Source organism: Cetorhinus maximus, chromosome 1 (assembly GCF_964194155.1).
Source record: "Cetorhinus maximus chromosome 1, sCetMax3.hap1.1, whole genome shotgun sequence".
Taxonomy (NCBI): domain Eukaryota; kingdom Metazoa; phylum Chordata; class Chondrichthyes; order Lamniformes; family Cetorhinidae; genus Cetorhinus; species Cetorhinus maximus.
Window position 1 is genome coordinate 232,048,822 of NC_135879.1, and position 12,577 is coordinate 232,061,398.

Consider the following 12,577-nt stretch of genomic DNA (forward strand, 5'->3'; position numbering starts at 1 on the left):
TTCTTTTATGTTTTTTCCCCTTTTGAATAAAAGAGTTACAATTGCCATTTTTTCAATCTAATGGAACCTTCACTGAATCTAGGGAATTTTGGAAAATTAAACCAATGCATCAACTATTTCACTAGCCATTTCATTTCAGACCCTAGGATGAAGTCTATCTGGACCCGGGGACTTGTCAGCCCGCAGCCCCAACAATTTTCTCAGTACCACTTGCCTGGCGACTGTAATTTCCTTGAGTTCCTCCCTCCCTTCCATTTCCTGATTTACAGCAATTTTTGGGATATTTCTTGTTACTTAAATTAAATCCTGTTTTACATCCAGACACAGATTTTGGTTTCACTTGTGAACTGAAAGACTGCATTTCCGACAATGCAGCATTCACTCAATTACTGGAGTGTCAGTCTAGATTGTATTCGTGAGTCTCAGGCACAGCAATGTGAATGTCTCCAACCCCCACTGTCCACCCATGTTTCTAAGGGCTGAAACAGCTTCAAGTGCATGTTTTGGTCTGGGGAGTTCAGAGTATACATATACCATCAGATTTTCACCGACGGGACCTGGATGTGGAAGACGCATTTCTGAAAAATCGAATTTTAACCAGCAGGGGAAGGGGTGGATCATGATTCACACAAGACAGAAACCTAAACTCAGCATGGCCATTTGAACTTAGTGCTGACTTCAAACAGACCCCATTGTGGTTGTTCCAAGCACCTTAAGTGCATTGTGGGAGTCACAAATTGATGGAGCAGACAATCTTGAAGGGTGGAGAAGTTCTAATTAAGTGCCTTGGTTTGAAATATTTTAAATCCCCTGCTCCTTAAATTTGAATAAAAAGGCTTAAGCTATCAGTGGGAGTTAAAAAAAAAACCCATTGTGCATTGAACTGGTCGACATGCCTTCTGGTAAAGATTGGAAAAAAAAATTACCATCTGGGCATGCAGTTTCAATAGAGTTCTTTGTTGATATTTCCCAAGGACTGAAGGCCTTTGACAAGGTGCCGCACAGGAGGCTGCTCAGTAAGATAAGAGCCCATGGTGTCAGAGACAAGGTACTAGCATGGATAGAAGATTGGCTGTCTGGCAGGAGGCAGAGAGTGGGGATAAGGGGGTCCTTCTCAGGATGGCGGCCGGTGACTAGTGGAGTTCCGCAGGGGTCAGTATTGGGACCACAACTTTTCACTTTATATATTAGTGATCTAGATGAAGGAGCTGAGGGCATGCTGGCTAAGTTTGCAGATGATACAAAGATAGGTGGAGGGACAGGTAGTATTGAGGAGGTGGGGAGGCTGCAGAAGGATTTGGACAGGTTAGGAGAATGGGCAAAGAAGTGGCAGATGGAATACAACGTGGGAAAGTGTGAGGTCATGCACTTTGGTAGGAAGAATAGAGGCATAGACTATTTTCTAAATGGGGAGAGAATTCAGAAATCTGGAGTGCAAAGGGACTTGGGAGTCCTAGTCCAGGATTCTCTTAAGGTTAACTTGCAGGTTGAGTCGATAGTTAGGAAGGCAAATGCAATGTTGGCATTTATTTGGAGAGGACTAGAATATAAAAGCAGGGATGTGCTGCTGAGGCTTTATAAGGCTCTGGTCAGACCACATTTAGAATATTCTGAGCAATTCTGGGCCCCGTATCTCAGGAAGGATGTGCTGGCCCTGGAGAGGGTCCAGAGGAGGTTCACGAGAACAATCCCAGGAATGAAAGGCTTAACATATGAGGAACGTTTGAGGACTCTGGGTCTATACTTGATGGAGCTTAGAAGGATGAGGGGGGATCTGATTGAAACTTACAGAATACTGAAAGGCCTGGATAGAGTGGACATGGGGAAGATGTTTCCATTAGTAGGAGAGACTAGGACCCGAGGGCACAGCTTCAGAGTAAAGGGAAGACCTTTTAGAACAGAGATGAGGAGAAACTTCTTTAGCAAGAGAGTGGTGAATCTATGGAATTCATTGCCACAGGAGGCTGTGGAGGCCAGGTCATTAAGTGTATTTAAGTCGGAGATAGATAGGTTCTTGATTGGTAAGGGGATCAAAGGTTACGGGGAGAAGGCGGGAGAATGGGGTTGAGAAACTTATCAGACATGATTGAATGGCGGACCAGACCCGATGGGCTGAATGGCCTAATTTCTGCTCCTATGTCTTATGGTCTTATGGGCTGTTATTATGCCATTATGAATGCTTAGCTGAGTTTCAAAATCCAAAACTATCTCAGCAGAGGTTTCTGAGTTCACTGTTTGATTGACAGTTTAAAGAGGCTATTAAAGGATTAATTGACTTTGATGTGGGGACTAAATAGAAGATTATGTGTTTTTTTATAAGAGATTGGCCACATGAGGAGATATAAAAACTTTGAATGGGTTTTATGAATAGGAGTTGTTTTATGCTATCAATTTTGTATGAGTGAGAGCTATGTTAGATTGTGAGAAGTTTAGTTTCTTTTCCATCTCCACATGAGCCTGACGTCTGCCCAAGGTGGATACTGAGTGAGTATCTATGGAGATGACATGGAGGTATAGGGGGTATGGAGTGTTGGTTGCGGGCAATAAGTTGGCATGGAGGGATCATGGGGGTTATGAGGGGTGTAGGGGAGTGGGTGAGAGGCATGCGTTCACATAGAGGGGCCATGGGTCGTGTGAGGGGGGCATGAGGGGTGGGTGTGTGAGGTGAGGTGAGGGGTGTGAAGGGTGAGGGGTAGAGGGCCTAACATCTTCTAAAACAACTAGGGTGAAGAGCCAGAGAACCAAAGCAGGCCCTCTAACTACCCTGTCTTAGCACTCGCCCTCCCCTGTGGTATTCTAGGATCTGCTTTAGAGGTCAGCAGGCCCGAATCAATAGAGCTTCAGCCTCCCCAGGAGTGAAAACTGGGTCTAATGGGGGCTGTTAATTCAAGGTTGGTCTGCTGAGTCAAGAGATTTCCTGATTCGAGCTACCCACTCAGTAGCGAAAATCCGGCCCATAGTACAGGTAGCTGCCAGGTGATAACCTTTCATGCCATCAGATCTCTGGTACTCAAGTTAGATGACTAACATTGTGATTGCTTAGGGTTACAGTGAATTTTTGTGTTTTAACATTATAAAATGTCTCAGGCCCAGCTTGCACATTTCCAAGTGTCAAAATTGTAACTATTTAAACTTGTGTTTGTAAAGCACCTCACACACCCTCAGGATGTTAAAAAGTGTCTCACAAACAAGGAAGTTCTTTTGAAAGATAGACACTGTTGTAATGTAGGCAACTGTGCAAGGAAATAAACCAAACTTAGGGTAGATGTGGAAATAATGCTTCCATTTGTGATAGAATTCAAAACTGGGGGGCCAATGATGCTGGATAGTTACTAATAAATCCAACAGGGAAGTAAGGAGAAATTTCTTCACTCAGAGTGTAGTTAGAATGAGGAGCAGGAAGTGTCTGTAAGAAAAGTTTAGAAGCTTTCGAAAGAGAAACGAGCCATCGCTTTGGGTCAGCGGTTCGGAGGAGTGAAAATCACAGTCAGATTGCCACTCCGCTCCTTCTCACTTCCCTTAGTCGGGAGCTGCACATCTCTCGCCTGACCTTCCGACCCAGGCCCGGTGAGAAATGTGCAGCGTTCCTGTTACCCGGGCCTTTCCAGCGCTGGGCAGCAGTGTCAGGGGAAAGGAAACCAGGCCTGATTTTCACGGCACAAGCTGCCGTAAACCAGTTAAGTTTAAAAGTTCCTTTTTGAATGTCACTTTGAGAAGTCAGGAAGAGGGTAAGCGTGTAAGGTAAGTGGATATAATGGTGGCGGGGGTGGGGGGGGTGGTTGGTGGGTAGGATGGATCGGGTGGGCGGCGGGCAGGATGGATCACGGGGGGAGGATGGGTTGTGGGAGTAGTCGGAGAGGGTGGGGGTAGTCAGGGGGCATGGGGAAGGTAGCTGGGAAGGGTGGGGGGTTAGTCAGCTGCCGGTAGGGTGGTTGCAAGTGTAGTCGGGATGGGAGAGGGGGCGGTGAGGGGTTAATCAGGGATTCGGGAAGGCAGTCTGCAGGTGAGGGTTAGTCGAGCTGTCTGGAAGGCAGTTGGGCAGGGGGGTAGTCGGAGGGTGGGGTGGGGGGAAATTGGGGAGTAGGGGGTGGTTGGGGGTGGGTATAGCCGGGGGTTTGAGAGGGTAGTCAGGGGGTGGGCGAGTAGTCGGTGGTAGTTGTGGGGGGGGTTCAGGAGGGTAGTCGGAGGGGTGGGGGGTAGTCGAGTGGCCGAGAGTGTAGTTGGGGGGTGGGGGCAGTTGGGGGTGGGCTGTAGTCAGGGGGTATTTGGGGGTGTTGGAAGGCGAGTCAGGGGTGGTGGGGGGGGTGGTATTCGGAGGATTTCCAGTGTGGGGTCAGGGAGGTCAATGAATTAGAAGTGGTTTTAATTCTTCCAACTTTTCCTGGGTAACTGTTCTGCTAAGGGAGCCGGAGTATTGGATGGTTCCAGGCGTAGGGTAATTGCCTATTGGAAGTTTAAACTTCCGGGGCAATTCTTGTGCAGTCCTTAAGTGGGGATGTCTGGGCGTATCTTCTGGGGGACCTCTGGGGCACGACCCCCTAGGGAATGGACATTCTGGGCCGTTATGTTTTCACTTACAGTGTTGTTGTGTTTGCATTCCTTAAAATTACAACTTTAAGTGGATCGACTTTAAGTGAGTCATCGGTTCCTGTAGGAATCAATGCGAAAACCAGAATTAGGTACTTGTGGACATTTCTCACACAGAAAATAAAAAGTGTACATGTTGAAGTGCTGTACCGCACGTGTGCAGTGTTGTGTAACTCCTCGCTGACATAACTTGTGTACTAAAATAAATCACTAAATATCAAAGAAATGCTGTAGTTAGTTTTTTTTTAGGACCTTTCTCATCAGAAACGAACATTAAAACATTATAAGTTGAAATGCTGAACCTTCCTGAATGCCAAATTTCATAAATGAAATAGTCTCTAAAATAAAATAAATGTAAAAATATAAAAGAAATACAATAGGAATGTAAATAAATGTAAAAAAAAAAATTACACTCATCAGCTGCCTGGTTTTAGATTGACCGGACTTCATTTTCATGGCTCAAGTTGGTCGGTGTTGGGAGCAGCTGAAGAGGTCCCCAGTGGCAGTAACAGGCAGCGGGGGCTTTAAAGGTGTGAATGGGGTGGGGTTTGGAAACAGAAGTAAAGAGGTTGAGCAGGTTAGGTCTATACCCATTGGAGTTTGGAGGACTGAGCCGTGATCTTATTGAAACATGTAAGATACTGAGGGAACTTGCATGGCGGATACTGAGAGGTTGTTTCCCCTGCTTGTGCAGAGCTCTAGAACTAGGGGGCACAGTTTAAGAGTAAGAGGTCTTCCTTTTAAGATGGAGATGAGGAGAATTGTTTTCTCTCAAGGGAGTCATTATCCTGTGGAATTCTCTTCCCCAGAAAGCAGTGGAGGCTGGGTCATTGGATTTATTCAAGGCAGAGTTAAACAGATTTTTGATCAACAAATGAGTCAAGGGTTATGCGGGGGGCAGGCCGGAAAGTGGAGTTGAGACCACAACCAGATCAGCTGTGATCTTATTGAATGGCGGAGCAGGCTCGAGGGCACTCTCGCTCCTTACTCTTGTGCTCTTATGACTGAGGGTGGGAGTGAGAACGAGGGCAGGAGCGGAGGGAAGAGGAGCAAAAGGAGAGGTCCCCAGGGGTGGTGCACTGACCCCCATGGCTCCGGGCAAAGTGTCAGAAAGTGCCGTGTGTGCATGTGGGATGTGCATGCTTTAGAATAGGAAGCTTGTGACAAAGGGCATTGTAGTGAAAGCTGCAATGTTGAATATATATATATATATACATATAGATATATATATATATATATATATGAATGAGGTTAAAGCCAAACAATGTTGGCTGAGTTAATGTTAAGTGGGGACTTACTGTACATTAAAGAAAAGGAAGTTGACAGATGTGCTGAAAGGCTGAAGTGAGCTAAATGATTTGAGAGGAGACTTGCATGAAGTATTAAACTCAGCACAGACTAATGGGCCAAATGGCCTGTGTCAGCGCTGTATAGTCTATGTCATTCTATATAATGTAAAGCATTTGATTCCTGCTTCTTTTTTCCGATCTTGATGACCTAGTCATAGCAATTTTCTCATTATTTAACTCCCTGTACAATCTGTTTCCTCACATAGAGTACCTGAGTAACGATAGGTTACCTTAGCAGCTAACCAGCGCAAATATTTTCCAGGGTCTGAACTCAGACAGGGACAGCATCATGGAGAATCAGTTAGTTTTGAGTGGCTCTTCATTCCAACACTGTCCAAAAATAATTGAAGCTGTTTTATTCATTCATAGGATCTTACAGCAGAGAAGGAGGCCATTCGGCCTATCGTGTCTATACTGACTCTACGAAAGATCCGTTCAATGATCTCCATGCCCCCTGCTCTTGCCCTGCTAATTCTTCCTTTTCAAGTGTATATCCGGTTCCCATTTGGAAATTATTCTTGAATCTGCTTCCACTGCTCTTTCAGGCAGCGCATTGCTGATCACAACAAACTAACAGCGCAAAAACATTCCTCCTCATCTCCTCTGGTTCCCTCCGTAGAATGTGCGTGATGCAGGAAATGCTGCCACCTGTTGCCCTGAGGCGGTAGGGCTCGGTCTTCTCCTTGAAGGTGATGGTGCTCCCACCGTGATGTGAGGTAGGAGTACTCCAGCATTCTGGCTCAATAGTGACGAAGCTACAACAGTGTCCCAATTCAGGATGGCATGTGACTCGGAAGAGGAATCGGAGGTGACGGCGTTCCCACAATATTGTTACCCTAGTCCTTTTTTGGAGAGGGCGGCTGCAGGGTGGTCAGCTGCATAGCATTTGGTAAGGAAATTAATAATGAGAGCTCATAGACGAATGGTTTCCGTTTCTGTTTAGGCATAGCAGGTGCGATGCTTCACTCCACTTCTCCTTTTCCATTCAGTGTCAAAAGTCAGTCTGGACAGATATTCTGGGACTTGCTGTATAATTTGCGAAACCCAAGGAGTAAGTGTGTGAGACCAGTCCCATCAACTTACTTGCCTTACAGACACCTCAGCCCAATGGAACATTTGTAAATCCACATTTTTGTTGGTGTCAGCTGTGGCTCAGTGGAGCAGCACTCTTGCCTCTGAGTCAGAAAGTTGGGGGTTTAAGTCCCACCCCAGAAACTTGAGTGTAAAATCCAGGCCAAGACCCCAGTGCAGCTCGGAGGGTGCAGTGTCCTCACCAGCCCTCTCAGGTGCATCTAAAAGATCACATGATGCTATCTGAGGAGAGGCAGGGCAGTTGTCCCTGGTGCCCTGGCCAATATTTCTCCTTCGTAGGCAGTCCCTCAGGATTGAGGATGACTTGATTCTGCTCTGGTTCAATGGGTTCTGAGATGGCTGATAAGTCCAATGTCTGATCTGCAGACTCTGCTACATGTGGGACAGGTGGCGCTTGGAGTGTTGGTTAGATGAGTTGTCTGGAGGTTTATGTGCCCTTTCCAATGCCTCAACATGTTCCTGACAAAATCTCTTGATATTTCCAGTGCCTTCCTGAATGAATCTTCTCCATTTCGGTCGGTCTCAAGCCAAGCTCTCCCAGGAGTCAGTGAGGACGTTTGATCACTTCAGGAAAGCTTTGAGGACATCCCTAAAGCATTTCCACCATCCTCCTGGGAGTTTCCTGCTACAATCGAGTTCTGAGTGGAGCAGTTGCTTCAGGAGTCTGGCGTCAGGCTTATGAACGACATGTCCCACACAGCGGGGCTGGTTTTGAGTGACTAGCACCTCAATGCTGGGCATATTGGTTTGAGAGAGGAGGCTGCTCTTGGACTGCCTTTCTTTCCTTCAGATTTGTGAAGGCACCACTGCTGGGACTTCTCTAGTGCTTTGAGGTGCCTGCTGTGGGTTGTCCAAACCTTCGAAGCACATAGGAGCACGGGGATCACTGCTGCCCGGTAAACCATGACTTAAGTCTGAGGTTTGAGACTCTGGTCCTCAAATACTCTTTTCCTCAGTTGGTTAAAGGCTGAGCTGGTACATTGGAGTTTTGAATGTTGTCGTCTATGTCAAGAGGAGACTCCCAAGATACAGGAAATATTCTGCATTTTCCAGGATCTTGCTGTTGATCTGATATTGAACGGGGAGATGTTTTGCAATGGGAGCTATTTGGAAGTGGACCTTAATTTTCCAGGTGCTTAGTGAAAGGCCCATTTTCTCACATGCTTCAGGGAAACAGTTGACAATGACCTGAAGCTTAGTTTCTTTTTTATTCTTCCATGGGATGTGGGTGTCACTGGCAAGGCCAGCATTTGTTGCCCATCCCTAATTATTTGTGAATTTAGTGGCTTGCTAGGTGATTTCAGGGGACATTTAAGAGTCAACCACATTGCTGTGAGTCTGGAGTCACATGTAGGCAAGACCAGGTAAGGGCAGCAGATTTCCTCCCCTAAAGGACATTAGGGAACCAGGTGGGTTTTTATGACAATCAATGATAGTTGTCATGGTCACCATTACTGAGACTAGCTTTATATTCCAGATTTATTAACTGAATTTTAATTCCACCAACTACTGTGATCAGATTTGAACCTATGCTGCCAGAGCCTGGACCTCTAGGTGATCCATCCCATGACATTACCGCTACCCCGCCATCTCCCCCTTGATCAAAACTGAGTGCACACAAGTGTCACCTGTATACTGGAGCTCAATGAATGAGCCAATATTTATCCCTCAACACCACAAAAGCAAATGATCTGGTCACATTGTTGCCTGTGGGAGCTTGCTGTGCACTAGCTGACTGCACGACAATAAAGGCTACACTTAAGAAGTGCTTCACTGGCTTTAGCACACTCTAAGATATCCTGAAGTCATGAAAGGCACTGTAAGATTGTGAGTTCATCCCTTTCTTTGGTCTGCAATGCCATCAATTCCCAGAATGTATGGCTATTTTCATTTTCGGGGAAGGTGCTAACAGAGGGAGAATGATGACTTGTTAAATAACTCCAGTGTGAAAATGCCTCTCGGGTACAGCTGGATGTCCTGTTTTGGTCAACATTGGAACATTCACAATATTCTGGCTCCGTAGAAATCACTCCGCATGGTTCTGCTTAGACTCCACTGAAGAAAGATCTATTCTGGGATGAATTTCATAATGGATGTACAAGCATTTAAAGATTTTTCATCCTTCCGTCCAGCCCCTAATTTTGATGGGGGTGAAATTCATCTGTCCCGACCAGCCATAACAGTCCGATGTGAATTAAATTGTAGCAGCCATCCCAGTGGACAACGGAGAATTCTGAAGAAGAGTCATATTGGACTTGAAACATTAACCCTGTTTCACTCCCTACAGAGGCTGTCAGACCTGCTGAGTTTTTCCAGCATTTTCAGTTTTTATTTCAGATCTCCAACATCCGCAGTATTTTGTTTTTACTCCAGTGAACACATATCTATGGCATGTAACTGCTCAGAAATAACCTCCTCCTCTCCAACGGAACATTACATTGTATTTACAGCACAAACGCTGGCCATTCAGCCCAACAGATCTGTGCTGCCTCTTACACTCCACACAAGCCTTCCCCTATTTTACTTGACCTCTTCCTAGCAACACGTCATTTGGTTCCTTTCTCTCTCATGTACTTATCTGGCTTCCCTTTCAATGTATTTATATTGGGCTTGATCACAGGTTCACTCTTTCTTGGGGCACAGTTCCACAGCTCCCTTTGTGCCTCGCCCAAATGGTCACCCGTTAACCATAGGATGAGACCAGAATTGTCGGCAGAGTATTCAGCCCAGTTGGAGGGCAAGTCAGTTCATCTCCTTATATATTCCATCAAGAGTCAAGACAATATGATCAAGAGCTGGGACAATATTCCTGTCTCCACACCGCCCACCACCCTCCGGCACTCCCCTAACCCAGGAGTGCTAATGTCAGTTGCAGTTGCTGACCTCCCTGATCCATCAAGAACTGACCCATTAGGGCAACTGAACAGTCTGTTCTGAATCACTTTTTCAAAGCATTTGGGTCATTATATGTCCTGCTGGTGTATCGCAAGCAGAAACTAATGAGGTTTGAATTTAATGAATGTTTGTACTGGAAACAAGGTGCTGAGGAGAAGCCTTATTGTCACACTTTCCAAATATTTTAGCCCTAATAATGTGATTTACTCTGTTAATGGGGAACAAAGACACAAATTCAGAATAAATAGTTTAGATTTAAATAGTCATTTGGAAGTACAGAACTTGAGTATTGCTGAAGAAAAGGAGACACGCTGTCAAAACTTTTTGTCTTGCACTCATAAGAACAGATTCTCAAGAAGACCAAATCTAAAGAGAACAACAATTTATACTGCATGAGGAGAGAGTGCTGATCATTTGGCAAGTGGACTGTGATTGGTAGAGGCATTGCCAAGGAGAATGCACCAGGGAAGAGTTAACTGCCAAGCTTAAGTTTAAATTCAAACCAGGCAGGTCAACTCTGATTGGTCAAGGTTACGGGGAATGAACCAGGGAATGGCTGCCCCCAAGCTTTTGTTTAGTTAAAAAAGGTGCAATGCATGGACACGCTCCTTCTGTCTTCAAAGAACATGTCCCTGTATGTGAATCTATGTAGCTTATAGCATGTGTAAGTCATTGTGAATCTGACTGAAAATCTTAAATTGGCTGTCAGTGTAATTCTTTGCACAATCAGGATTGTTTAGCAAGTGTTGTCCAGTCATGGAATCACATCTAATATTGGACACTATGTATTGATTTTTGCAAGCATGGGTACAGTCGGTACTTTGCCTGTTGCGAACAGCCGAAGGGACGTGTTGTTTGATACAATCCGCCATTCATTGGAACATATGACCTACACACCTGGCATCACACTGGCCCTGAAATTCATAAGCCAGATGACTCGTTTGTGTGATAGGCAGAACACCTTTCTGGCTTGACAGCAGCATCCTATTAGTGGTGAACACCACTCGTGTTGCTGCTGCATAGTAGCAGCGTGAAACGGCTAGCTTCTCCTGTTGCTCAAATTTAGATTTCATTATTGTGCATAAAGAAGTAGATCTTGACTTGGTGGAAAATGGGCTACAGGAAAGCCCTTTCAATCCACGGGTCGAGAATGAGAGGGCATAAAATTAAAGTAATTGGCAAAAGAAGCAACGGAGACAGGAAGAAAAACTTTTTCACGCAACAGGTGGTTAGGGTCTGGAGTGCACTGCCTGAGAATGCAGCGGAGGCAGATTCAATCAAGGCATTTAAGAGGAAGTTGGATTATTACCGGTGGTAAATTCAAAAGAAACAATTGAGGAAGGCAGGAAGGCTGTGTTAATTCATTTTGAATTTTGGGACTGGCAAATAGGCTTCAATTCTGTAACAATCAATATTATTTTCCAATCATCGTATCGTGTCTAAGTCCATATGTGTGAGCCCAGAATTTCCTGGAAGGGCACAATTTATGACTTACGCTGTTTTGTGTTGTGAAAACAAACCAGCTTCTCCCCGCCTCCCACTTTCATCAGTGGTTTGTGCAGCCACACAATAATGCGCACAGTATTCAGTTAACACTTAAAACAATACTTGAATAGGCACTTGAAGTGCCGTACTATACCTTGCAGAGCTTTGGACCAGGAGCTGGACAGCCGAGTAGGCTGGAGAGATTTTTCTCAGCCAGTGCCAGCATGATAGGCCGATTTGCCTCTTTCTGTGCCATAAATTTTCTATGTTTCCGACGCGCATGAAGCCCCACACACGATGACAAAAAAAGGGTTTGAGCTCAGTTTTCACAATGTCTAGAAAGCACTTTGATTTTGTTTTACTTTAAGGCTGAGTTTGACACCAAAGCAGAGTGATCTCAGTGGCCACCTTTAATGGCTGCAGCAACACCCTTTTCTTTCTTCCTTTCCCTTGTTCAGTGATATATGAGGCAGGCAAAGCATGTGTTTATCCCTGTTTGCACGACTAGTTTTTTTTCCTGGAACAGGTCAGCAATCTGTCACCAGAGGCTTTAGATTGAGGGGCACCACTCCACATCATGCATGCTGCCCCCCCCACTCTTACCACCTGCCATAGGCATATTGGAAAAATTTACAGTTTGATGATGGCCCTGCTTGGTCACATTATGAATGCACCAGGAAATTCTGCATCTACAGAACTACTTACACTGCCGGAACCGGATCCAGCTCTCAACGCAAGGAATTTTAGCCCAACTTCCCAAGAGGCCCTCTTGCATCAGATTACTATTTCAATCTCCTCCACCGGGCGCTGTCGCCCCTCTATGTGAGATTATCTCATGTCAAATTATGCTAATCTGTAGTGTGGCATATCCCCTCTGGGAGCGCTTTCATGTATTTTTCCAATTGCCCTTTAAAGACTACCACTGAATTTGCTTCAATCAGGTAAATCCCACTCATTGTGTACAAAAGGTTTTCCTCATGTCAGAACATTATAATCACCTCGTCAACATAAACTAGGTGTAAGCGCAGATTCGAGAGGCGAAAAGTGAGAGGGGGAATCCATTGCATTGATGATGAGAATTGAAAAAAACCCAGTGATTTGAATATCAAATTTCAATTTACCAATCAATGTAACTTCAAATTACCACAGCATAACGTGAGTGAGTTACT

At 45.2% G+C, this 12,577-nt stretch overlaps 1 protein-coding gene across 2 annotated transcripts in view; it reads right to left on the reverse strand.

Annotated features, from left to right (window-relative positions):
- Nucleotides 1–12,577, reverse strand: part of LOC144687910 (histone-lysine N-methyltransferase Smyd1-like) — a 74,103-nt gene that overhangs the window by 34,331 nt on the left and 27,195 nt on the right. The window lies entirely within an intron of this gene.